This window comes from Lepidochelys kempii, chromosome 7 (genome assembly GCF_965140265.1).
Source record: "Lepidochelys kempii isolate rLepKem1 chromosome 7, rLepKem1.hap2, whole genome shotgun sequence".
Lineage (NCBI taxonomy): Eukaryota > Metazoa > Chordata > Testudines > Cheloniidae > Lepidochelys > Lepidochelys kempii.
The window spans coordinates 34,195,493-34,221,023 of NC_133262.1; the positions used below are offsets into that span (position 1 = coordinate 34,195,493).

The window sequence follows — 25,531 nt, forward strand, 5'->3', positions numbered from 1 at the left end:
CAGAAGCACCGGTGTGGCCAGCGCGGGGGCGGTGGGAGACGCGCGCCCGCCCGCACAGCTAGTGCCGCTCAGTGGAAAGGTCTCGGGGGCACTCGAATCAGGTTGTCATTCTCTTAACCTGCCTCCGCACTTTGCAAACACGGTCGTGTCTGACACGGTGTCACATTAGCTGACGTGCGCAAGAAAGAGAACTTTGGTTTTGTTGCCTGGAAAAAAAATCAAGTCGGCAGCTGATTACCGCACATGCGCAGCAGATGCACCAGGTTAAAAAGCCCTAACCCAAGACAAGCTTGTGGACCGCGTCAACTTTAGGGCGCCAGCCCAATAAACCCACGTGCGGGCAGCGGGCTGAGCGGCGGGCGGCCGGGACCCGGCAGGCAGGAGCCTGCCCTTAAAACTCCTGCCCGCCCCGGCCCGCTCTTTTCCGCCCCCCACCCCAGTCCCCTGCCGCGGCAGGGCGAACAAGCTTGGTCCTGCCGGCTGCTGCGGCAGGGCAGGCAAGCTCCCCTCTTCCCCCCGCGGGCTGGCTTCCCGCCCCGCCTCCCCTCCCTCCAGGCCCCCGATCAGCGGATGGCCCTTGCCAGGGAGGGGGAGCCGCAGCGTGCTCCCTGCTCCGGGGAGGAGGCGGAGAAGAGTCGGGGACTGGGCCTTGGGGAAGGGGGGTTGGAATCAGGGCATACCCCCTCCAGCCCCCTGCCGTGAGCCCTCTGCTCTGACCCCTGCACCCCCCCACGACCCCAGCCCTGACTCCAGCGCCCTGCACACATACCCAGCCCCCCCCGTCCTGACTCCTGCACCCTCCTCACATGCCCCCAGCCTCCTGCCCTGACTTCTGCACCCCGCACACAGCCCCAGCCCTAGCGTGCCCTGACTCTTGCACCCCCCACATTTCCACCCCCACCCTGAGCACCAAATGGAAGCTCCTGTACCCCCCCACCACACATTCCCACTTGCACCCCTCGCACCAAATGGGAGCTGCCCAGGTGAGCACTCCACACCCAAACCTCCTGCCCCAACCCTGAGCCCCCTCCCTCATTCTAGCTCCTGGCCAGACCCTACTCCCCAAACCCCCAGCCTCCTCCTTCACCTCCAGCCCTGTCTGTGCTCAGTGCACTCCCACCCTCAGCTCAGTGCAGAGAGAGAGAGGAACAGAATGGGCTAGAACCAGGGAGAAGGTAGGTACCCACTCTGTGCGGGCAGGGCCGGGAGCCCAGACCGGAAGCGGGCTGAGCGGGGCCGACACCTGGGATCCTGGCTGGCAGGAGCCGGCGGACGGAACTCCAGACCGCAGTCCAGCTTGGACTTGCGTGTTTTTGCTTTATTTTGCTTGGTGACTTACTTTGTTCTGTCTGTTATTACTTGAAACCACTTAAATCCTACTTTTTATAATTAATAAAATCACTTTTGTTTATCAATGAACCCTAAATTAAAGTGAGTAAATGAAGACTAGGCACACCACTTCTGAAAGGTTGCCGACCCCTCATCTAGGCCATTGAATTTTAAAGTTACTCACATGCCTAAGCATCTACAAGAAAGAGGGATATTTAAACACCAACATTAGAAAAATGAACCACCAAAAATATGGCCTGTTTTTTTTATTTTTTTTTTATTTTTTTTTTTACAGAACATTGCTTGGAAGATGGGAAACATTCACAGAATTACAGGTTTCAGAGTAGCAGCCGTGTTAGTCTGTATTCGCAAAAAGAAAAGGAGTATTAGTGGCACCTTAGAGACTAACCAATTTATTTGAGCATAACCTTTGGTGAGCTATATAATTATAATGAGAACTATAGGCCCGCAAATCTTGATTGAGATCGTGCCTGGAGCAGATCAGTCATCAGATGTTGCTTTTAAAAATGCCTTCAGCTGTAATGTCTACAGCTGTTGAACTTCAATCCAGGCACTTTATATATAAAAGCAAAACCTCAAAAAAAGGGAAATCTGGACAAAATCTTCAGAAGTTGGGGATCCAAAAATGAAGGTACTCAAAAATAAGTGGACTCTTGGCGGAATTGCCAACAGTTGAATTCAAAGGGTGAGGAGTTAAATTCTAATGGGCCTTGACCCTGCAATTTGAGTTCAGCTGTTGGCCAATAATATTTCAGGGCAGCTGGGCAATTCTGCCACGTGTCCACTTTTTTTTGGGTACCTTCGTTTTTGGATGACCCACAAAGCTGGAACACATCCTCAATGTCCTTCCCAAACTGCATTTTGATCTGTTAACTCTTACTCCTGGGGCAATTCTGCACCACTGCGCAATGCAGAATTTGCGTAGAAATTAATGTTAGGTGCAAAATTTCCTTCCCCTTCCTCCCCCCAAGAAATGGGCTGCAGAGCCCTCCACTAGGGCGCACGGGACCCAGCAGAGCCCACCTTGCAAATAGAAGTCAGTGCCAGGGGAGGGAACTGCAGGGTTCTGGGCAGCAGAGGAGGGGGTGCGGGTGTCTGGGCTGGGGGGGCCCTGCAGCTGGGCTTTGGTGGGGTGGGGGTTTGAGTATCTGGGCTGGAGGTTGCCCTGCAGTTGGGCTCTGCGGGAAGAGGGTGTGGGTGCATGGCCCCCACGCTGGGCTCTGCTGGGGAGGGTGAAGAGAAACAGAAGCTGGTTTGTCATAGGGGTTTCCTTCCTGGGGGAATTTGTGTGTGTGTGGATTGTGGCAGACATAGTTGCCGACAGGTATTTTGAAATCAATTACAAAATAAGTGACTCTGGTGTGATTCTATAGTGTTATTCGCAAAAAGAAAAGGAGTACTTGTGGCACCTTAGAGACTAACCAGTTTATTTGAGCATAAGCTTTCGTGAGCTACAGCTCACTTCATCGGATGCATACTGTGGAAAGTTTAGAAGATCTTATTATATACACACAAAGCATGAAAAAATACCTCCTCCCACCCCACTCTCCTGCTGGTAATAGCTTATCTAAAGTGATCACTCTCCTTACAATGTGTATGATAATCAAGTTGGGCCATTTCCAGCACAAATCCAGGACAAGGAGTAATGGTCTCAAGTTGCAGTGGGGGAGGTTTAGGTTGGATATTAGGAAAAAAATTTTCACTAGGAGGGTGGTGAAACACTGGAATGCGTTGCCTAGGGAGGTGGTGGAATCTCCTTCCTTAGAAGTTTTTAAGGTCAGGCTTGACAAAGCTCTGGCTGGGATGATTTAATTGGGGATGGGTCCTGCTTTTGAGCAGGGGGTTGGACTAGATGACCTACTGAGGTCCCTTCCAACCCTGATATTCTATGATTCTATGATTCAGCCACCAGGTTAGCCGTGACATTATCGGGGATAGTGTTCTTGACGGCTTGTAGTCCATCTTTGTGTGGAATGTTGGTGTAGAGGGCTTCTACATCCATAGTGGCCAGGATGGTGTTATCAGGAAGATCACCGATGGATTGTCGTTTCCTCAGGAAGTCAGTGGTGTCTCGAAGGTAGCTGGGAGTGCTGGTAGCGTAGGGCCTGAGGAGGGAGTCTACATAGCCAGACAATCCTGTCAGGGTGCCAATGCCTGAGATGATGGGGCGCCCAGGATTTCCAGGTTTATGGATCTTGGGTAGTAGATAGCATATATCCCAGGTCAGGGTTCCAGGGGTGTGTCTGTGCGGATTTGATCTTGTGCTTTTTCAGGGAGTTTCTTGAGCAAATGCTGTAGTTTCTTTTGGTAACTCTCAGTGGGATCAGAGGGTAAGGGCTTTTAGAAAGTGATGTCAGCCTTTTTGATTATAATGTCAGAGTTGACATCATATACTTGACAAATCAGATGTCAAGAATTATAACATTCATAAACCAGTCGGAGAACACTTCAATTTCTCTGGTCACGCAATCACAGACATGAAGGTCGCTATCTTAAAACAAAAAAACTTCAAATCCAGACTCCAGCGAGAAACTGCTGAATTGGAATTCATTTGCAAATTGGATACTATTAATTTAGGCTTAAATAGAGACTGGGAGTGGCTAAGTCATTATGCAAGGTAGCCTATTTCCTCTTGTTTTTTCCTACCCTCCCCCCCCCAGATGTTCTGGTTTAACTTGGATTTAAACTTGGAGAGTGGTCAGTTTGGATGAGCTATTACCAGCAGGAGAGTGAGTTTGTGTGTGTATGGGGGTGGGGGGGATGTGAGAAAACCTGGATTTGTGCTGGAAATGGCCCACCTTAATTATGCACATTGTAGGGAGAATGGTCACTTTGGATGAGCTATTACCAGCAGGAGAGTGAGTTTGTGTGTGTGGTTTTTGGGAGGGGGGTGAGGGGGTGAGAGAACCTGGATTTGTGCAGGAAATGGCCCAACTTGATTATCATGCACATTGTGTAAAGAGTTGTCACTTTGGATGGGCTATCACCAGCAGGAGAGTGAATTTGTGTCGGGGGGTGGAGGGTGAGAAAACCTGGATTTGTGCTGGAAATGGCCCACCTGATGATCACTTTAGATAAGCTATTACCAGCAGGACAGTGGGGTGGGAGAAGGTATTTTTTCATATTCTCTGTGTATAAATAAAGCCTGCTGCAGTTTCCACGGCATGCATCCGATGAAGTGAGCTGTAGCTCACGAAAGCTCATGCTCAAATAAATTGGTTAGTCTCTAAGGTGCCACAAGTACTCCTTTTCTTTTTGCGATGTCAGAGTTGTTTCTGAGGCTGTGGATGGCATTGTGTTCCGCACGGCTGAGGTTATGGGGCAAGTGATGCTGCTTTTCCACAATTTCAGCCCGTGCACGTTGGCAGAAGCACTCTATGTAGAAGTCCAGTCTGCTGTTTCGACCTTCAGGAGGAGTCCACCTAGAATCCTTCTTTTTGTAGTGCTGGTAGGGAGGTCTCTGTGGATTAGTATGTTGTTCAGAGGTGTGTTGGAAATATTCCTTGAGTCGGAGACGTCGAAAATAGGATTCCAGGTCACCACAGAACTGTATCATGTTCGTGGGGGTGGAGGGGCAGAAGGAGAGGCCCCGAGATAGGACAGCTGCTTCTGCTGGGCTGAGAGTATAGTTGGATAGGTTAACAATATTGCTGGGTGGGTTGAGGGAACCATTGCTGTACCCCTTGTGGCATGTAGTAGTTTAGAAAGTTTAGTGTCCTTTTTCTTTTGTAGAGAAGCAAAGTGTGTGTTGTAAATGGCTTGTCTAGTTTTAGTAAAGTCCAGCCACGAGGAAGTTTGTGTGGAAGGTTGTTTTTTTATGAGAGTATCCCTTTTTGAGAGCTCATTCTTAATCTTTCCCTGTTTGCTGTAGAGGATGTTGATCACGTGATTCCGCAGTTTCTTAGAGAGCGTGTGGCACAAGCTGTCAGCATAGTCTGTGTGGTATGTAGATTGTAATGGATTTTTTACCTTCAGTCCTTTTGGTACGATGTCCATCTGTTTGCATTTGGAAAGGAAGATGATGTCTGTCTGTATCTGTACAAGTTTTTTCAGGCAGTTGATAGATTTCCACTCCATACGGCTAACTGCAGTGCCTTGCGTAATGACAGGTTACCTGTCATTATAGTGTTATTTTGACTAATAAAATATGCAGAATTTTAAAATATGTGTGCAGACAGCGAGAACATATTTATACACACCCTCCTTCTATTTATATTATAAATACACTCAAAGGCCTTGATCCTGCAAGGTGCCAAAAGCCCCACCCACCTGATATTCTCTGAACTCCAAAACCCACTGGTGCCACCCCACCCACTCCCCTTTGGACAAGCAAGTACACGCATAGGACAGTGTTTGCCAATGCTTGGCGCTTGGTACTGGGGTACTGCTGTGCCCACTTAATTCTCCATTTGTGCTGTCTGTCACTAGCAAAGCATTGTGAGAATCAGCAAACCCCACACCCAGCTGTATTGCTCTGAATGCTCCCAGAGGCACTCACAAATCACACAGATAAAAGCACCAGCCAATTCCTCCCAGCTTTACAGTCTAGAGCTGTACCATCTTGCCCTGGTCAGAAGCCTGACCGGAGTATGTTTATTACCATACTTCCCTCAATGTGGAGAAGACATGCACTACTAGCCTTTGTAACCTGAGCTGAGATTTCCCAAGCACTTCAAGCAAAACACACTGTTTTAGGTCAACTATAAAACAGGTTGATAAACTACAGAAAGATAGATTTTAAGTGATTACAAGTGGTAGGCATAAAAGGTCAGAGATAGTTACCAAAGAAAATAAAAGATAAGCACACAACCTTATTACACTAGGCAGTATTTAGATCAAGCAATTTTCTCACCCCAATGACTGTTACAGTTCTTAATACACAAATTTCTCTCTTTAACCTGGGACCAGTCTCCTCAGTTGAAGTCTTCTGTCTTTCTGGCGTTTTTGTTGCTTCTAATGTAGATGGGGAAAGAGAAAGGCAAAAAGCATGATGCCACTGTCCCTATTTTATATCCTCGGTCCATGTGCTTAGATGGCACTTGCGCAGACATGTCCTGGTGGGCTTTGTTGAGTCACAGGGTTGAGCAATTCCCCTAGTGTGATCTTGTGCAACTGAGTCATAGAGTTAAGCGGTTCCCATTGTGTGGTGCTTGCACAATTGTCATTGAATTGTCAACCTCTTGATTACTCCTCCCCTGTTGATTAATGGCCGTTTAACACCCTCCTGGGAGTGGTTCATCACCTAGCAGGAGAGACTCCCAAACGTATTTCAGGAGAGACTCCCAAACGTATTTCAGTAACAACCCTACAGCTAAATCCCATAACTTCATACACACTAATGATGTACATATTTGGACAGAACAACGGGTATCAGCAGATTGTGACCTTTCATATGATATCTTACATGGCATGCTTCTTATGAAATATCACAATCACGCATGAATGATGAATATGGGGGTCAGAGGGTGCTATTTTGAGGTACACAGTGTTACAGTGGGTGAAACCAGGCAATCACTATGCTCTCAAATGAACTCATACAAGAAGATAATAAGACAAGAACACCACATTACCTATGTGTGAGCACTTCTCGCAGAGCAATCACTTTTGTATGTGATCTATCAGCCCTCATCCTCAAAGGAAACGTTCACAACACTTTCAAAAGATGGACCTGGGAGTTTAAATTCATAACTTTGCTAGACATTAAAAATCATAGACTGAATAAAGATATTAGATTTATTGTTTATTTACAACAATCTGTAAACCACTCACAACCTCCCGCAACTGCTTTCTTCTCTGCAGGGGTGAAAGTAACTTAAAAGTCTTACCGGTACAGGGGCCTGGCTCCGGGCCCCTGGAAGGGGTGGGGTCACAGGCAGAATGGGCGAGGCTGGGCACACTGCTGACTCATATCCAGCTTCTCGTCCACTGTCACCCCTAGGTCCTTTTCCGCAGAACTGCTGCCTAGCCATTCGGTCCCTAGTCTGTAGCTGTGCATTGGGTTCTTCCGTCCTAAGTGCAGGACCCTGCACTTATCCTTATTGAACCTCATCAGATTTCTTTTGGCCCAATCCTCCAATTTGTCTAGGTCCCTCTGTATCCTATCCCGGCCCTCCAGCGTATCTACCACTCCTCCCAGTTTAGTATCATCCGCAAATTTGCTGAGAGTGCAATCCACACCATCCTCCAGATCATTTATGAAGATATTGAACAAAACCGGCCCCAGGACTGACCCCTGGGGCGGCACTCCACCTGACACCGGCTGCCAACTAGACATGGAGCCATTGATCACTACCCGTTGAGCCCGACAATCTAGCCAACTTTCTACCCACCTTATAGTGCATTCATCCAGCCCATACTTCTTTAACTTGCTGACAAGAATATTGTGGGAGATCCCCCCCCCCGCCAGGTGGCTGAGCCCGGGCTACCCGCCCTCTGACCCCGCCCCTCCCCGGCCAGGTGGCTGAGCCCGGGCTACCCGCCCTCTGACCCCGCCCCCCGCCAGGTGGCTGAGCCCGGGCTACCCGCCCTGTGAGGAGGCCCCGCTTCCCCAGTGGGCGCCGGCGCTCTGGCTGACCAGACCCCTCTGTCTCCGGCGAGAGACACGCTCTGCGCTGCGGGGACAGAGCCTGGCCACAGGGTCCCGGCCTGGGGCTCGGTCCCGGGGGAGCCGCTTTGGCCGTTGGAATTCTCCCTTCGGAGCAGGAGGTAGGTGAGGTCCCAGCTGCCATTGGACCAACTTCCCGGGGGGAGACACGCGGTGGAGCGCGCACCTCTCGCTCCCTGCCGCCCGGACCTGCCCATGCCGGGGGGGGACAATGGCAAAGTTTGGCTCGCAGACTCTTCTCCTCCCCCACCCCAGCGGAAAGCAGCGGCCTCCCAGCTGTTGCTCCTACGTGGGGGGCGCAGCTCGGAGGCGCCGGCTGCTGGGGGGGGGGGGCGAGCATGTGGCCGAGCGGTGCCAGCAAACCCTGGCAGAAATCTGGGGGGGGGGGCACCTGACCGTAACTCGTCCCCCATCACCTCTGCTGGCATCGCTCGGGGAGGTGGATGAAGGGCAGCGGCGGGAGAGCCGCCCCTGCCGCCCCGCTGAGTGGCCAAGCTGAAGTGCTGCCGCGGGGCAGCTGCAGCGGCTCCGTGTCGAGATCGGGGAGGCCGGACCTGACTCCGGTGTGACTTGAGGGGCTCAGAATTCGCTCTGTTTCCCTTCCGATGTGAAGGTGAATAAGGAAGGAAACCCTGTTACCTGATCACAGCTCCTGGGTTGTCTGTGATCCTGGGACTGCCCTAAGGAATCCAGGTAAACCGCAATCGGTCGAGGTACTTATCCGGCCCCCGCCGCCGCAGTCTCTGTGCACCTCGTGATTCTATCGCTGCACTGCTTGTGAGGTGGGGAAGTGTTGTTTTTCCTTGATAGGGGCCCTGGGAAATTAAATGACGAGCCCAGGGTCACCTAGGGAACTTGGCCCAGATTCTTAAAGGTATTTAGGCACTTAACTCGCATTGAAATCAGTGGGAGTTAAGCATCTAAATACCTTTGAGGTCCGATCTGGGCCTCTGTGGTTGAGTTAGGAATAGAACCAATGACTTCCCAGGCTCAGTTCAGTACCCTACCTACTAGACCTTCCTTTTCTCCCACTTGAAATGAAGCCAGCAGTTACACCAGGCCTCCCCGGGGGCTAACTTTTATACATGTGCATGTTTTTTCAGTCGCACATGTTTCATGGGTGTGATTTAAATCCACAGTCTTCCTGCTATTACCAGCAGGACAGTGGGGTGGGAGGAGGTATTGTTTCATATTCTCTGTGTATATATAAAGCCTGCTGCAGTTTCCACGATATGCATCTGAGGAAGTGAGCTGTAGCTCACGAAAGCTTATGGTCTAATAAATTGGTTAGTTTCTAAGGTGCCACAAGTACTCCTTTTCTTTTTGCGAATACAGACTAACACGGCTGTTACTCTGAAACCAGTCTTCAGATCCACAGCCAAGACCTGTCCTGCTTAACTACAGGCATAAACTACCCAAGGAGATAGGTCCCAGTTCCTCCTTGTATTGGTGGTGTCCTGGAAATGAGCTGATCTGTCCCTGCTACCTCTACTTTATGGCTGTTGTGGCCTCCCAAGAGCTGGTGGGGAAAGGGGAGGCGCCTGGGGTATTATTTAAGTTGGGATTCTCCCTATGGGGATGAGGTAATTCAGTCTTTGGCAGCAGGGGAGTAGCGGCAGGAGCTCTGAAAGACGACGATCCTGGTGAGTGCCCACAGAGATGTGTGGTAAGGGGACTATTCTGGCTGTAGTTGTTGGGACGTGTCTATTGTTTGTTAAGCTCCTGTGTCTGTCTCATTTATGGCTAATTTTAGCCCTTCCCTTTGGGTGATTTAGGTTTCCTTTTTGGGGGGAGGGGCGGACAGAGAGAAGTGTGCCAAGAATAAATGGTTAGTGCCAACAGTGTATTTCGCATTGGCAAAAGTAAACAAGAGTAGGGCCAGGTGCACGCTACAGACTTACATCGGCATAACTGCGTTGCTCAGGGATGTGAAAAATCCGCTGCAGCCGTGGCACCAACAGGCGCGCAGCGTAGCTGCTGTTTGTCTGCAGGAGAGAGCTCTCCCGCAGACCCAGCAATTCCATCCCCAAGGAGCAGCAGCAGCAGCAGCTCCTGCACACACCCCGCTGTTCACACGGGCGCTTTTCATAGTTAAACTTCTGTTTTTCCTGAGCGTTGGTGGGTTTTTTTTGTTTAGCGTAGTTAGCACATTTCAAGGGCCCCTTCAAGGTGAAGTGGCCTGTTAACACTCCTCCCGTCACAGGAAAGAAAGTAAAGGGGCGGAGGAGAAAGCAGTTGGGGGAGGCTGTTAGTGGTTTACAGATTGTAGTAAATAAACCATCAACCCAGTATCTTTGTTCGGTCCAGGATTTTTAGTGTCTAGCAAAGTTATGAATTTCAACTCCCAGGCCCATCTTTTTGAAAATGTTGTGCAGGTTTCCTTTGAGGATGAGGGCTGATAGATCACATACAAGAGTGATTGTTCTGTGAGAAGTGCTCACCCACCGATGATGTGGTGGTCTTGTCCTTTCGTTTTCCTGTTCATTTGTGAGCATAGTGATTCTCTGGTTTCACCCACATAGTTGTTGTTGGGGCATTTAGTGCACTGGATGAGGTAAACCACATGTTGTGATTGGAATTGGCATGTGTAGGACCCATGGATCTTGAAAGGTGTGTTGTGGAGTGTGCTGATCATTGTAGCAGTGGAGATGTGTCTGCAGGTTTTGCGTCTGGTGCTGCTGTGAGTTGGTGTGTCCTGGTCTGTGGGGAGCTTGCTTCTGATGATGAGCTTGGAGAGATTAGGGGTTGTTTTGAAGGCCAGAAGTGGGGGTTCAGGAAAGATTTCTTTCAGGATGGGGTTTCTATCAAGTATGGGTTTTAGTTGTTTGTTACCCCATATGGGTTGCAGTGTAGGGTGTAGTAGGTGACCACTAGGGGTGTGCGGTCGGTGGGGGTTTTATTTCTGTATTGAAGCACGTTTCCTTGGTGTATCTGGGTGGCCCATTCCATGATGCGATGTACTTCTGTGGTGGGGTGTCCCCCTTTGGCGAAGGCGGTTTTGCGTGTGTTAAGGTGCCTGTCCCGGACTGTCTCCTCAGAGCATATTCTGTGGTATCTGAGTGCCTGCCAGTAGACAACAGATTGCTTGGTGTGTTCTGGGGTGATTTCCGGATCTGTGAAGATAGGTGTGGTGGTCCGTGGGTTTCCTCTCTGTAGTTGTCTGTAGGGTTCTGAGCGTTGGCAAACACTGTCCTCTGTGTGTACTTGCTTGTCCAAAGGGGAGTGGGTGGGGTGGCAATCCTACGCTAAACAATCTATTCCACCAATATTCCATATTGATATATTGATGACATCTTCATCATCTGGACCCATGGAAAAGAAGCCCTTGAGGAATTCCACCATGATTTCAACAATTTCCATCCCACCACCAACCTCAGCCTGGTCCAGTCCACACAAGAAATCCACTTCCTGGACACTACAGTGCTAATAAACAATGGTCACAAACACCACCCTATACCGGAAACCTACTGACCGCTATTCCTACCTGCATGCCTCCAGCTTTCACCCTGACCACACCACATGATCCATCGTCTACAGCCAAGCTCTGCGATACAACCGCATTTGCTCCAACCCCTCAGACAGAGACAAACACCTACAAGATCTCTGTCAAGCTTTCTTACAACTACAATACCCACCTGCAGAAGTAAAGAAACAGATTGATAGAGCCAGAAGAGTTCCCAGAAGTTACCTACTACAGGACAGGCCTAACAAAGAAAATAACAGAACGCCACTAGCCGTCACCTTCAGCCCCCAACTAAAACCCCTCCAACGCATTATTAAGGATCTACAACCTATCCTAAAGGATGACCCAACACTCTCACAAATCTTGGGAGACAGGCCAGTCCTTGCCTACAGACAGCCCCGCAACCTGAAGCAAATACTCACCAACAACCACATACCATACAACAGAACCACTAACCCAGGAACTTATCCTTGCAACAAAGCCCGTTGCCAATTGTGCCCACATCTATTCAGGGGACACCATCACAGGGCCTAATAACATCAGCCACACTATCAGAGGCTCGTATACCTGCACATCCACCAATGTGATATATGCCATCATGTGCCAGCAATGCCCCTCTGCCATGTACATTGGTCAAACTGGACAGTCTCTACGTAAAAGAATAAATGGACACAAATCAGATGTCAAGAATTATAACATTCATAAACCAGTCGGAGAACACTTCAATCTCTCTGGTCACGCAATCACAGACATGAAGGTCGCTATCTTAAAACAAAAAAACTTCAAATCCAGACTCCAGCGAGAAACTGCTGAATTGGAATTCATTTGCAAATTGGATACTGTTAATTTAGGCTTAAATAGAGACTGGGAGTGGCTAAGTCATTATGCAAGGTAGCCTATTTCCTCTTGTTTTTTCCTACCCCCTCCCCCCCCCCAGATGTTCTGGTTTAACTTGGATTTAAACTTGGAGAGTGGTCAGTTTGGATGAGCTATTACCAGCAGGAGAGTGAGTCTGTGTGTGTATGGGGGTGGGGGGGATGTGAGAAAACCTGGATTTGTGCTGGAAATGGCCCACCTTAATTATGCACATTGTAGGGAGAATGGTCACTTTGGATGAGCTATTACCAGCAGGATAGTGAGTTTGTGTGTGTGGTTTTTGGGAGGGGGGTGAGGGGGTGAGAGAACCTGGATTTGTGCAGGAAATGGCCCAACTTGATTATCATGCACATTGTGTAAAGAGTTGTCACTTTGGATGGGCTATCACCAGCAGGAGAGTGAATTTGTGTGGGGGGGGTGGAGGGTGAGAAAACCTGGATTTGTGCTGGAAATGGCCCACCTGATGATCACTTTAGATAAGCTATTACCAGCAGGACAGTGGGGTGGGAGGAGGTATTTTTTCATATTCTCTGTGTATATATAAAGTCTGCTACAGTTTCCATGGCATGCATCCGATGAAGTGAGCTGTAGCTCACGAAAGCTCATGCTCAAATAAATTGGTTAGTCTCTAAGGTGCCACAAGTACTCCTTTTTTTTTTTGTCATCTCAAAGGTTCCTTTGCCTTTCCCTCCCTTCCTTTTGCTGCCTCTCAGACAAGGTAAAGCTGCAACAATGGATTCCTAGATTTTAAGGGCAGCAGGGACAATGGGATCATTTGATCTGACCACCTGTGTAACACAGGTCATAGAATTTCATCCATTTTCCCCTGTACGGAGCCAAGTAACGTGTTGGACTATGTTGGCATGCAGGCCTGATGGCTGGAGAGAGGGAGAATACAACACTGCCCTCAGCAGTTTCTTCCAGTGGGGCACCAGTGAACATGCCAAAGCTATCAACTCCATCACGTGGGAGCCCTGCAGCTTTAGGTGCTTGCCTGCATGGGAATAGTTCCTGCCATGGCCATAGCGGAATAGCTTTGGAAGCGGAGTAGTCATTTTTGGGAATAAAGTTGTTTTTATTTGGAACAGTGTCCCCGTGTCCGGGGGTTATACTGGAAGAGCTACAGCGCAGTGCTTACTCTGCTTCTAGGTGGCCAGTCAATTCCTCCATGTAGACAAGCCTTTAGACTGCAGGTTTTGTGGGTCCCAACTGCCAGCTCTGCTCAGTCTCCAGAGCTCACTTCATTTTGGCAGCGCGCGTGCTCGCTCTTCTCTCTCCCCCTCCCGCCCCGGGTTGGGGCTGTGGAGCTCTGGCGCCACCTGCTGGTTCTGATTTCAAAGCTTGGTGGAAAAACAAAAAACTGCAAGGGAGGGGGAAACAACTCTCTCACTGAGCTCTGGTCTAGGCTTCCAGCGTATGTTGCTATAAAATGCATTCTCTGAGCGACGCATTATATCGACCTAGCCCCCCGCTCACCCCCCCCGTGTAGACTGGTTTCTCCTAGGGAGAGCGCTACCGCTTCTCTGGGAGGGGAAGCACCTATGCTGACGGGAGAAGCTCTTTCAGTGGCACAGGTAGCCTCTCCACTAAATGCTTCAGGGGCCCAGCTGCAGCGCTGTAAGTGTGAGCACCTGCCTGGGATAAATCAATTGCCACAAACCAGCCTTTCCCAGAAGAAACAACGAGGAGTCCTTGTGGCACCTTAGAGACGAAAACATTTATTTGGGCTCACTTCATCAGATGCAAGGAGTGAAAAATACAGTAGGCGGGTATAAATATACAGCCCATGAAAAGATGGGGGGGTGGGGGGGAGTCAGGGCTAACGAGGCCAATTCCCAACAGTTGACAAGCAGGTGTGAATATCAACAGAGGGGAAATTACTTCTTGTAGTGACCCAGCCCCTCCCAGTCTTTATTCAGGCCTAATTTGATAGTGTCAAGTTTGCAAATTAATTCCAGCGCTGCGGTTTCTCGTTGACTCCTCGTTGTTTTGCTGATACAGACTCACAGGGCTACCCCTCTGAAACCTTTCACAGAAGAGTAACACTGAGCCCTTCACAGCTGTAAAGCACATCACAAACACTGCATAATGTACACTCCTCAGAGAGGAGGTAAATAGTTTAATCTTCGCTCTGCAGAGCAATTTGAAAGGGGCAGCCACCTGAAGTGTCCTGTCCCAAGCCACATCATAGGAACCAGAAGTTAAATATGAGTGTTTTGAACGTCTATTACAGAGGATGGGGGCCCCTGGGTGCAGTACCACACCTACTGCCTTCACTTGAGCTTACAAACCAAAACACATAGACCATCTGTTGGGTGGGGAGAAGAATAGGACCTGTCTATATAATCATAATGCAATTTTTTTTTTATAATATTGAAGGTCACATGTATATAAAGAAGTATCTCCCTGATAAACCCTTATTCATGCCTCCTCCTGTTGAAAGTACTCACTGCGCAAAGTAGAGTCCCAGCTTTTTAAATAATTCTCTAGTACACCTCTCCGGACTCACAACAGAAACTTTGATAAATAAGCGAAAAGATTGAATGCTTGAGAATAAAAATGTTGTAAAGACCGGTTTAAACGGCAGTTTCAACTGAGTCTGTTTTTCAACCACAATAGTCTCCCCAGGGGGGAGGTGCACCGTTCCTGGAGGTACTGCAATACCAGGTCGATGCGTGGAGTGGATGGAGCAAGCTCCTATTCCATCTCCCTGTTCCAAAAATCCATTTAATATATAGTCCTGAGATAGAGGACATATCAGTTTAATATCTGATAAGAACAGATTTAATAATTTTATTAAGATAATGTTGAAAGTTTCTGGTTGTCCGGGGATAAGGTACAGATTATCAAGGGATGCAAAATTCGATTTAGGAGCTGGTGGAGCAAGGATCACATAATAATCTGCAATCTCCCCGACTGGGGGAAAAGTTTAACCGGTCAGAGTATAGACATCGAGATATGGGGTAAGTTATCCACACAACGGGTATGTCTACACTACGGAATAAGGTCGAATTTATAGAAGTTGGTTTTTTAGAAATCGGTTTTATATATTCAAGTGTGTGTGTGTCTCCACAGAAAATGCTCTAAGTGCATTAACTCAGCGGAGTGCTTCCACAGTACTGAGGCTAGAGTCGACTTCTGGAGCGTTGCACTGTGGATAGGTATCCCACAGTGCCCGCAGTCTCTGCTGCCTATTGGAATTCTGGGTTGAGATCCCAATGCCTGATGGGGCTAAAACATTGTCGCGGGTGGTTCTGGGTACATATCGTCAGGCCCCCCTTCCCTCCCTCCCTCCCTCCCTCCCTCCGTGAAAACAAGGGCAGACAATCATTTCGCGCCTTTTTTCCTGAGTTACCTGTGCAGACGCCATACCACGGCAAGCATAGAGCCCGCTCAGGTAACCGTCACAGTATGTCTCCTGAGTGCTGGCAGACGCGGTACGGCATTGCTACACAGTAGCAGCAACCCATTGCCTTCTGGCAGCAGACGGTGCAGTACGACTGGTAGGCATCCTCGTCGTGTCCGAGGTGCTCCTGGCCACGTTGGCTGGGAGCGCCTGGGCAGACATGGGTGCAGGGACTAAATTTGGAGTGACTTGACCAGGTCATTCTCTTTAGTCCTGCAGTCAGTCCTATTGAACCGTCTTATGGTGAGCAGGCAGGCGATACGGATTGCTAGCAGTCGTACTGTACCATCTTCTGCTGAGCAGCCATGAGATGTGGATGGCATGGAGTCCTTCTGCACCGTCTGCTGCCAGCCAAAGATGTAAAAGATAGATGGAGTGGATCAAAACAAGAAATAGACCAGATTTGTTTTGTACTCATTTGTTTCCCTCCCTCCCCTGTGTAGGGGACTCATTCCTCTAGGTCACAGTGCAGTCACTCACAGAGAAGGTGCAGCGAGGTAACTCTAGCCATGTATCAATCAGAGGCCAGGCTAACCTCCTTCTTCCAATAAGAACAATAACTTGGGTGCACCATTTCTTATTGGAACCCTCTGTGAAGTCCTGCCTGAAATACTCCTTGATGTAAAGCCACCCCCTTTGTTGATTTTAGCTCCCTGAAGCCAACCCTGTAAGCCATGTCGTAGTCACCCCTCCCTCCGTCAGAGCAACGGCAGACAATCGTTCCGCACCTTTTTTCTGTGTGGACGCCATACCAAGGCAAGCATGGAGGCCGCTCAGCTCACTTTGGCAATTAGGAGCACATTAAACACCACACGCATTATCCAGCAGTATATGCAGCACCAGAACCTGGCAAAGCGATACCGGGCGAGAAGGTGACATCAGCGTGGTCACGTGAGTGATCAGGACATGGACACAGATTTCTCTGAAAGCATGGGCCCTGCCAATGCATGCCTCATGGTGCTAATGGGGCAGGTTCATGCTGTGGAACGCCGATTCTGGGCTCGGGAAACGAGCACAGACTGATGGGACCGCATAGTGTTGCGGGTCTGGGACGATTCCCAGTGGCTGCGAAACTTTCGCATGCGTAAGGGCACTTTCATGGAACTTTGTGACTTGCTTTCCCCTGCCCTGAGGCGCATGAATACCAAGATGAGAGCAGCCCTCACAGTTGAGAAGCGAGTGGCGATAGCCCTGTGGAAGCTTGCAACGCCAGACAGCTACTGGTCAGTCGGTAATCAATTTGGAGTGGGCAAATCTACTGTTGGGGCTGCTGTGATACAAGTAGCCCACGCAATCAAAGATCTGCTGATATCAAGGGTAGTGACTCTGGGAAACGTGCAGGTCATAGTGGATGGCTTTGCTGCAATGGGATTCCCTAACTGTGGTGGGGCTATAGACGGAACCCATATCCCTATCTTGGCACCGGAGCACCAAGCCGCCGAGTACATAAACCGCAAGGGGTACTTTTCAATAGTGCTGCAAGCACTGGTGGATCACAAGGGACGTTTCACCAACATCAACGTGGGATGGCCGGGAAAGGTACATGACGGTCGCATCTTCAGGAACTCTGATCTGTTTCAAAAGCTGCAGGAAGGGACTTTATTCCCAGACCAGAAAATAACTGTTGGGGATGTTGAAATGCCTACATGTATCCTTGGGGACCCAGCCTACCCCTTAATGCCATGGCTCATGAAGCCGTACACAGGCAGCCTGGACAGTTCAACTACAGGCTGAGCAAGTGCAGAATGGTGGTAGAATGTGCATTTGGACGTTTAAAGGCGCGTTGGCGCAGTTTACTGACTCGGTTAGACCTCAGTGAAACCAATATTCCCACTGTTATTACTGCTCGCTGTGTGCTCCACAATATCTGTGAGAGTAAGGGGGAGACGTTTATGGCGGGGTGGGAGGTTGAGGCAAATTGCCTGGCTGCTGGTTACGCGCAGCCAGACACCAGGGCGGTTAGAAGAGTACAGGAGGGCGTGGTACGCATCAGAGAAACTTTGAAAACCATTTTCATGACTGGCCAGGCTACGGTGTGAAAGTTCTGTTTGTTTCTCCTTGATGAAACCCCCTGCTCCTTGGTTCACTCTACTTCCCTGTAAGCTAACCACCCTCCCCTCCTCCCTTCTCACCGCTTGCAGAGGCAATAAAGTCATTGTTGCTTCACGTTCATGCATTCTTTATTCATTCATCACACAAATAGGGGGATGACTACCAAGGTAGCCCAGGAGGGGTGGTGGAGGAGGGAAGGAAAATGCCACACAGCACTTTAAAAGTTTACAACTTTAAAATTTATTGAATGCCAGCCTTCTTTTTTTTGGGCAATCCTCTGTGGTGGAGTGGCTGGTTGGCCGATGGCCCCCCCACAGTGTTCTTGGGCGTCTGGGTGTGGAGGTTATGGAACTTGGGGAGGAGGGCGGTTGGTTACACAGGGGCTGTAGTGGCAGTCTGTGCTCCAGCTGCCTTTGCTGCAGCTCAACCATACACTGGAGCATAGTGGTTTGGTCCTCCAGCAGCCTCAGCATTGAATCCTGCCTCCTCTCATCACGCTGCCACCACATTTGAGCTTCAGCCCTCTCTTCAGCCCGCCACTTACTCTCCGCAGCCCGCCACCTCTCCTCCCTGTCATTTTGTGCTTTCCTGCACTCTGACATTATTTGCCTCCACGCATTTGTCTGTGCTCTCAGTGTGGGAGGACAGCATGAGCTCGGAGAACATTTCATCTCGAGTGCGGTTTTTTTTTCTTTCTAAGCTTCACTAGCCTCTGGGAAGGAGAAGATCCTGTGATCATTGAAACACATGCAGCTGGTGGAGAAAAAAAAAGGGACAGCGGTATTTAAAAAGATGCATTTTATAAAACAGTGGCTACACTCTTTCAGGGTAAACCTTGCTGTTAACATTACATACATAGCACATGTGCTTTCGTTCCAAGGTCGCATTTTGCCTCCCCCCACCGTGTGGCTACCCCCTCAACCCTCCCCCCTCCCTGTGGCTAACAGCGGGGAACATTTCTGTTTAGCCACAGGCAAATAGCCCAGCAGGAATGGGCTCCTCTGAGTGTCCCCTGAAGAAAAGCACTCTATTTCAACCAGGTGACCATGAATTATATCTCACTCTCCTGAGGATAATACAGAGAGATAAAGAACGGATGTTGTTTGAATGCCAGCAAACATACACTGCAATGCTTTGTTGTACAATGATTCCCGAGTACGTGTTACTGGCCTGGAGTGGTAAAGTGTCCTACCATGAAGGACACAATAAGGCTGCCCTCCCCAGAAACCTTTTGCAAAGGCTTTGGGAGTACATCCAGGAGAACCGCGAATGCCAGGGCAAAGTAATCCTTTCACATGCTTGCTTTTAAACCATGTATAGTATTTTAAAAGGTACACTCACCGGAGGTCCCTTCTCCGGCTGCTGGGTCCAGGAGGCAGCCTTGGGTGGGTTCGGGGGGTACTGGCTCCAGGTCCAGGGTGAGAAACAGTTCCTGGCTGTCGGGAAAACCGGTTTCTCCGCTTGCTTGCTGTGAGCTATCTACAACCTCATCATCATCATCTTCTTCTTCGTCCCCAAAACCTGCTTCTGTATTGCCTCCATCTCCATTGAAGGAGTCAAACAACACGGCTGGGGTAGTGGTGGCTGAACCCCCTAAAATGGCATGCAGCTCATCATAGAAGCGGCATGTTTGGGGCTCTGACCCGGAGCGGCCATTTGCCTCTCTGGTTTTCTGGTAGGCTTGCCTCAGCTCCTTCAGTTTCACGCGGCACTGCTTCAGGTCCCTGTTATGGCCTCTGTCCTTCATGCCCTGGGAGATTTTGACAAAGGTTTTGGCATTTCGAAAACTGGAACGGAGTTCTGATAGCACGGATTCCTCTCCCCATACAGCGATCAGATCCCGTACCTCCCGTTCAGTCCATGCTGGAGCTCTTTTACGATTCTGGGACTCCATCATGGTCACCTCTGCTGATGAGCTCTGCATGGTCACCTGCAGCTTGCCACGCTGGCCAAACAGGAAATGAGATTCAAAAGTTCGCGGTTCTTTTCCTGTCTACCTGGCCAGTGCATCTGAGTTGAGAGTGCTGTCCAGAGCGGTCACAATGGAGCACTCTGGGATAGCTCCCGGAGGCCAATACCGTTGAATTGTGTCCACAGTACCCCAAATTTGAGCTGGCAAGGCCGATTTAAGCGCTAATCCACTTGTCAGGGGTGGAGTAAGGAAATCGATTTTAAGAGCCCTTTAAGTCGAAATAAAGGGCTTCATCGTGTGGACGGGTGCAGGTTTACATCGATTTAATGCTGCTAAATTCGACCTAAAGTCCTAGTGTAGACCAGGGCAACGGCTATGTTCAGTATGCTGGGTATAGTGAGTGAATACGGAGGTGGGGATGGGTCTACCCTCATTTGGTGGGGTTTAATGTTCAGTGGGTTTACGGTTCCAGTTCATACGGTCCGATGGGGAAGGCCTCTCAGTCTCTTTCCCACAGTGTGTGCACAATGTCGTACCGGCTCACTCCTCCTGGTACTGTCGGTGGCCGGTGATGTGCTCGACATAGATGTCCCTGGACCATTGGATGGGGTCCGAGACCATGAGGTGCCGCATGAGCCGTGCGTAGCGTCTACTGATCCCGCAGGTCCGCAGCACACACTCGTTGCAGGGGTCCCAAGCGCCCAGGGCTCTGACGATCAGGGCGTCCAGCTGCACCTCGTAGCCCTTCGCTCTCAGGGTGTCGGCCAGAGGGGCGTATTTTTCCAGTTTCCGAGCTCGGGCTTCTCGGAAGGCCGGGGTCCTGTTCTCGAAAGGGACCGTGATGTCAACGAGGATGATCTTTTTCTGGGTTTCGTTGGTGACAACCACGTCGGGTCGCAGCGGGCTGTCGGTACCGGGGATGGCGCAGTTCACGGTGACCTCCCCCAGGCACGGTGAGATGGTTTTCACCAGGCGGTTCTGGATGGCGTTGTGGCGCAGCTGCCAGGCTCTGGAGTGGGGCTTGCAGCTGCACAGGACGTGGGGCAGGGTCTCGTTGGAGTAGCCGCACTTCCTGCAACGCTTGTCTCGGTTCCGTTGAGCGGGACGCAGTTGAGCCGGGCGCGGTGGATGAACCACCAGTTGGCGAAGCGGGTGAAGCTGCCCCCGGCGAGGAAGTGGTTGCTGGCGTCCCACTTGCTGGTCAGTTCGAAGGCTTTTCCCTGGTCCGGCTTGCGCTTCAGGGCTTCTACGTACAGCGAGTGGGTGGCTGCCTTCAGGGTCCTTTCCAGCAGGCCCCTGGCGCTCGGGGTGATGATGGTGTTGCCCTCGGACCTGATCTGCGGCACCAGGACTCCCAGCTCCTGGCGCTCCTCGCACCACTCCCAGCGGCAGCCGATGCGCTTCCCCAGGCGGCGCGTGGCATTGCGGGCGCGGGACCACAGTGAAGCGATGTCGCCCCCGTCTCGGCCGAATTTGCCATCCAGGGAACTGCTCAGGAAGCTGGCGGTGTCTTGGCTGGAGGGGGCTCTACCGATCCGCTTTTGTGTTGCGTCATGGAGGGCTTTCGCTGTGATGCTCCTCACCATGGCGTCGGGACACGTCAGCAGGCGGAAGGCGTGGGTGATCACCACGATGTCACACAGGTCACCCGTGCGGGGGACATTGGCACCGCCATGCCTGTGGGTGATTATAGACCAGCTCGTTGCTGGCTCTCTGGGGAAGGAATAACCACTTCTTCACCAGCTGCCGGATGATCTTGTCCGCCTTGTTGAGGGGTACCTTTGCCACGGTGGATCCCCTCAGGACGAACGAGATGCGGGGGATCAGGAAGGTGTTCAGGAAGGCGGCATCCTACAGGATCTCTTGGATGGTGTCCTCGGGTGTCTGTCGGACATGGAAACACGTCGTTGTGCCGAGGTGTCGGTAGGCCTGCCCCTCTGCCAGGGGGATGACGGGCTCGCCCTGGATCTGGAATTCTGTCTCCTGCACAGAGTCCCTTTTACTGCCATCTATGTGGAGGGATGTGCACTTCTTTGCATTGAAGCGGAGCCCCATCCAGTCGGCAACTTGACTGGTGGCATCTAGCATACGCTGGAGGTTCTCTGGGTCGTCTGCGGTCAGGACCAGGTCATCCGCGTAAGCCAGGACGCTCACCCTCTCACCGTGGAGGCTGAAGCCGTCTGCGCCCTTGGAGATCGCTCACAGCAACGGCTCCATGGTGAGGTTAAAGATGATGGGGCTGAGGGGACAGCCCTGCTTAACTCCGCTCCGGATCGGGATCTCGGTGGTCTCTCCTTCGACCGAGCGAATGGTGGTGCTGCATCCCTCGTACATCTCTTGGATCGCACGGAGGAAGTTCTCTGGTATCCCAAACTCCTGGAGCGTGGCAAAGATGTGGTGGTGGGGCATGGACCCAAAGGCGTTGGCCAGGTCGAGCCATGCTACTGTACACTGCCTCCGCGCCCTTCTGGTCGTTTCGATGATGGTTTGGAGGACGAAGTTGTTCATAGCAGCCCTCGCAGGACATGAAGCCTTTCTGGGTGGAGCTGATGGCCCCCCCACTCACCGACCACTCCGTGATCCTCGACGCCAGGCAGCTGGCATAGAGCTTGTACATCATGGAGCAGAGGGAGATGGGCCTCCAGTTGCTGGGGTCATCCCGCTCACCCTTCTTGTACACCAGAACCATCATGGCCTTCTTCCAAGAGCTGGGAGTCCGGCAGAATCGCTTGCACTGGTTGAAGAGTGTGGCGAGGACCAGGCAGCCGGGATCTCGCTTTTTCAGGAGACTGTAGCGGATGCCGTCTTTCCCGGGAGCTGTGTTTTTTGTTTTTGAGAGCCTGGCCAACACTTCCTTGGGCGTGAAGTCAGCTTCCAGGGCGCCCGCTTCGTCGACACGGGGCAGGGGGCAGAGGCACTCTGGGCGCTGCGCGTCATTCTGGGCTGAGCGGTCGAATACATCCTTGAAGTAGCTGTAGAGGTGCTCAGATGGGATTGTGCAGTAGGGCGAGGGCCCGTCGAGGATCTCTCTCATGGCTTTGGAGCGGTTTGCCCGATACAGCTTCTGGATCCTTGAAGTCGCTGCTGGATTGTAGCGGTGGTTGGCGCCTCTCCTTCTGGTTCCCCTGGTGGTGGTGTTGGGGTTTGGAGCAGGCGTTCTGTGGGCAGGCGGGGCATTCTCCTGGGTGCGACGTCTCATGGGAGCGGTTTCTGCAGACGGTTCTTGGGTGAGTCTGTCTGTGAGGAGATCAAAGTCGTCAAAGGAAGCTGTCGCTCTTAGCTCCTTGGTCCAGGAGTGGCAGCCCTCTCCACCGGCTGCTGGCCCTCATGGTCCTCGACCTCATCTGGAGCAGACTCAACGCCTGCACAGTCGACCTGCCATCTATCCCGTGAGTCACCATCCCCTTCGGTTGGGAGCTGGGGCGGGATCTCTGGCGGGATGCTGGCATTACTAGTGGTCAGAGGGACGCGGTCCGGCTCAGGGGTTGCTGGGACACTACTGGTCCTTCTAGGGGTGGCTGCTGCCTGGGCGGTTGTTGCCGGAACGTGAGATCCGCTGTTGGCAGCGTCCCGCAGGATGGACTCGGGGGCTGTGCTGTGCCGTCCGGTGATGAGGGCCCGGTGGTTTTCTATGGCTGCGGGGTTGGTTCCTTCAGCAATATGTGTAGCGTGCAGAGCGGCCTGTGGCTGGGCACTGGCTCCCTCAGCTGCTGGAGTTTGCAGGGCGGTCTGAGGCGTGGCTCTGGCTCCTCCGGCGGTTGGGGTTCGCAGGGCGGTCTGAGGTGGGGCTCTGGCTCCTCCGGTGGTTGGAGTTCGTGGGGTGGTCTGAGGGGCGGCACTGACTCTTCCAGCGACAAGATCTCGAGCAGCTATGTGCGAGGGGGCACTGATCCTTCTGGGGACAGGGACGTGCTGGGCAGGGGGCAAGGTAGTACTGAGTCGTCTCAGTATGGAGATTTGCCTGGCGACGTGGGAAGGTGAGACGGGCCTCCTGCTGGCGAGGACCTGGGTGGCGTTCCCCGCAGCAGCAGGCACCTTCTCGATCGCAGCACCCTGTTGTGCTGGTCTGGTGACGGCAGCTTGCACAATCGCTGTTCTTTGTTGTGGCTCAGGAGCGGTGGGCTGGAGCCTGCCCTTAAAACTCCTGCCCGCCCCGGCCCGCTCTTTTCCGCCCCCCACCCAGTCCCCTGGCGGCAGGGCAAACAAGCTTGGTCCTGCCGGCTGCTGCGGCAGGGCAGGCAAGCTCCCACCTCCCCCGCCTCCCCTCCCTCCTGGCCGGCTTCCCGCCCCGCCTCCCCTCCCTCCTGGCCAACGATCAGCAGATGGCCCTTGCCAGGGAGGGGGAGCCGCAGCGCGCTCCCGGCTCCGGGGAGGAGGCGGTGAAGAGTCGGGGACCGGGCCTTGGGGAAGGGGGGTTGGAATCAGGGCATACCCCCTCCAGCCCCCTGCCATGAGCCCTCTGGGCAGGGGGCTTGGAGCACCCCCGTGACCCTAGCCCATGCCCCCAGCCCTCTGCTCTGACCTCTGCACCCCCCCACGACCTCAGCCCTGACTCCAGCACCCTGCACACATACCCAGCCCTCCCGTCCTGACTCCTGCACCCTCCTCACATGCCCCCAGCTCTCTGCCCTGACTTCTGCACCCCGCACACAGCCCCAGCGTGCCCTGACTCTTGCACCCCCCACATTTCCACCCCCACCCTGAGCACCAAATGGGAGCTCCTGTACCCCCCCCCCACATTCCCACTTGCACCCCTCGCACCAAATGGGAGCTGCCCAGGTGAGCACTCCACACCCAAACCTCCTGCCCCAACCCTGAGCCCCCTCCCTCATTCTAGCTCCTGGCCAGACCCTACACCCCAACCCCCAGCCTCCTCCTTCACCCCCAGCCCTGCCTGTGCTCAGTGCACTCCCACCCTCAGCTCAGTGCAGAGAGAGAGGAACAGAATGGGCTAGAACCAGGGAGAAGGTAGGTACTCACTCTGTGTGGGCAGGGCCAGGAGCCCAGACCGGAAGCGGGCTGAGCAGGGCCAGCACCTGGGACCCTGGCTGGCAGGAGCTGGCGAACGGAACTCCAGACCGGCAGTGGGCTGAGCGGCAGCGGGCTGAGCCGCTCAGCCCACTGCCGGTCTGGGGTTCTGGCTGCCGGTCCCTTGCCAGCTGGGGTCCTGGCCGCAGGTCCTGCTCAGCCCCCTGCCGGTCTAGGTGAACGGAACCCCAGGCTGGCAGTGGGCTGAGCGGGCTGGTGGCATAAGATGAGCATTTTAATTTAATTTTAAATGAAGCTTCTTAAACATTTTGAAAACCTTGTTTACTTTACATATGACAATAGTTTAGTTATATAATATAGAGACTTATAGAGAGAGAGCTTCTAAAAAACGTTAACAAGTATTACTGGCACGCAAAACCCTAAATTAAAGTGAGTAAATGAAGACTAGGCACACCACTTCTGAAAGGTTGCTGACCCCTCATCTAGGCCATTGAATTTTAAAGTTACTCACATACCTAAGTATCTACAAGAAAGAGGGATATTTAAACACCAACATTAGAAACGTGAACCACCAAAAATATGGCCTGTGAGTTTTTTTTTTTTTTTTTAAAAACAGAATATTGCTTGGAAGATGGGAAACATTCATAGAATTGACAGGTTTCAGAGTAACAGCCGTGTTAGTCTGTATTCGCAACTAGAAAAGGAGTACTTGTGGCACCTTAGAGACTAACCAATTTATTTGAGCATAAGCTTTCGTGAGCTACAGCTCACTTCATGCATCCGATGAAGTGAGCTGTAGCTCACGAAAGCTTATGCTCAAATAAATTGGTTAGTCTCTAAGGTGCCACAAGTATTCATAGAATTATAGGCCTGCAAATC

General features: G+C 51.7%; 1 long non-coding RNA gene and 1 pseudogene across 9 annotated transcripts in view; one reads left to right on the forward strand and one right to left on the reverse strand.

The window, feature by feature from the left end:
- The window catches only part of LOC140914428 (uncharacterized), a 110,677-nt gene that overhangs the window by 8,216 nt on the left and 76,930 nt on the right, over nucleotides 1-25,531 (forward strand). Inside the window, exon 1 of one of the 9 annotated variants that reach the window (XR_012159856.1) lies at nucleotides 7,872-8,055. The exons of the other annotated variants lie outside the window; for them this stretch is intronic. This is a non-coding gene — a long non-coding RNA (uncharacterized lncRNA). Of the gene's footprint in view, nucleotides 1-7,871; nucleotides 8,056-25,531 lie in introns of those variants that run through there. 9 annotated transcript variants of the gene reach the window in all.
- On the reverse strand, nucleotides 14,924-15,098 carry LOC140915407 (U2 spliceosomal RNA; annotated as a pseudogene).